Here is a 1,711-nt window from a genome sequence, read left to right as displayed (position 1 = left end):
GTACAAAGATAATCAAATGAAAACGGAGCCACACAACTTTTCAGGTTTGAGTATACATTTAACTTTATTAGACTTTCACAAACAATGTTGGAATTTAAAATGTTTAAAATTTAGTGTACTATAAATGATAACTTGTTTATTTATTAAAAATATGGCCTGTTTTTAATGCAATAAATCCTTTAAAATTCTTATTTTAAGCTCATTTGTATTATTAATACTGTTTTTATTATTATTAATTATAAAAATTGTACATGCAGCTGCCACACACAAATCTAATTTAATTGCAATTACAATATTTTATAATTTTATTTATTATTATTTATTGCAAAACTGTGCAGCCCTTTTCTATGTCTCTACACAGTAAAAAATGCAGTGTCAAATTAACACTTTAAGTGTTAATTTTAACACTACTCCGGATCATATATGGTCCCACTCTATCTAGAGTAAAAAGTACACTGTTTGTAGTGTAGAATTTACAGTGTTAATACAGCACCGTACACAATACAGCAAAATTACACTGTGAGTGTTAAATTTTACACTTAAATTTTTTACACTCTGTGGTTTTAACACCCCTGGTGTTGATTCAAATTCATTGGATTTTACACTATAAGTGTAATTTATAAAAGTATTCTGTTCAGTGCAAAAACTATTTACACTATTATATAGTGTTACTTTACTGTACAAGCTTAGACATAAAATCAAGACTCTTTAGACAGATGTACAAATCCAAAGTTTATTCAACAAATGGCAAAGTGGCTCCTTTAAAACATATGCCATATGTAAAAAAAGTCAAATTGTCACATTCATTAGGAGTTTAGCAGAAAAAAAAGAGAAAAGGGAAAAAGCATAAAATCACCCAGTTTGCCTATACATTAACAAATATAACAGGTAAATTTGAACAAGATTGCAAAAATCTACTTGTCAACAGTTGTGTAGCATCCATGAATGCAGTCCCTCTTTGTCCCATCAGCGAGCAGGTATAGTAGTATTTGAGTTGATCTCCACCGGCAGCAAGCAAGTATGCTGTGTGGTCGGTTCAATGCAATCAAGGTGTTCTTGTACGCTGGTCTCTGCCAAAGACAAAAAAACAAACAAATCAAAGTCAGCTCTCCAATTGGCGGTCTTTATAGTTTTCCACAATGAAGTCAACTCAAATGGCAATATTTTGAGGCAAACCATAAATAGTTACAGAAATGTCCAAATTTACCATTTTGAAGACAACAAGGTGTTGTTCAGCTTGATATGAGCACATCTTTCCATGTCTTTCCAGGGTGGTGGAATCAAATCAAGGAGGAGACAAATTGATGCAAGATCGCTGCCCCATTCTAAATTACAGATGAGAGAAGATGTGACAACTTGAAAAAAATGCATGAACGTGTTTAGATAATCTTATTCTGAACTATAGTCTTACCTGAATAATCAGTTTAATCATCTTTCACAGCAGAGTCAATCAGTTCCTTGAAGCTCTTAGGAGAAGCATTTCCAGGAACTAAGCTGAGATCTTCTAACCAAAAATCAAAAACAAAAAAACAATCAACAGTTACATAGCATAATGATAACCATATCTCGCTCAGTGCCAGGCAACGCAGTTCGTCTTTGGTGACGCACAAGTGAACAACTCGAAGTACAGGTGTAAACGCCCCCCTTACGCATTGATTCGATTGTTCTGATGAGGTCTAGGCCACATTCTTTTATTAGAGGGTTAGTTCAC

The 1,711-nt window shown here is 33.3% G+C and overlaps 1 long non-coding RNA gene across 1 annotated transcript; it reads right to left on the bottom strand.

Moving 5' to 3' along the window:
* Nucleotides 1-719: 719 nt before the first annotated feature.
* LOC120468811 (uncharacterized) lies at nt 720-1,503 on the bottom strand. The gene is made up of 3 exons (XR_016169021.1): nt 1,412-1,503; nt 1,208-1,325; nt 720-1,070 (listed from the first exon to the last, which is right to left on the bottom strand). It is a non-coding gene; the product is annotated as an uncharacterized LOC120468811 (long non-coding RNA).
* Nucleotides 1,504-1,711: the final 208 nt, after the last annotated feature.

Source organism: Pimephales promelas, chromosome 6, assembly GCF_988280905.1.
Source record: "Pimephales promelas chromosome 6, fPimPro1.hap1.1, whole genome shotgun sequence".
In the NCBI taxonomy this organism is placed as follows: domain Eukaryota; kingdom Metazoa; phylum Chordata; class Actinopteri; order Cypriniformes; family Leuciscidae; genus Pimephales; species Pimephales promelas.
The sequence above is the reverse complement of the archived record's forward strand: the minus strand, read 5'-3'. Positions and strand labels throughout refer to the sequence as shown.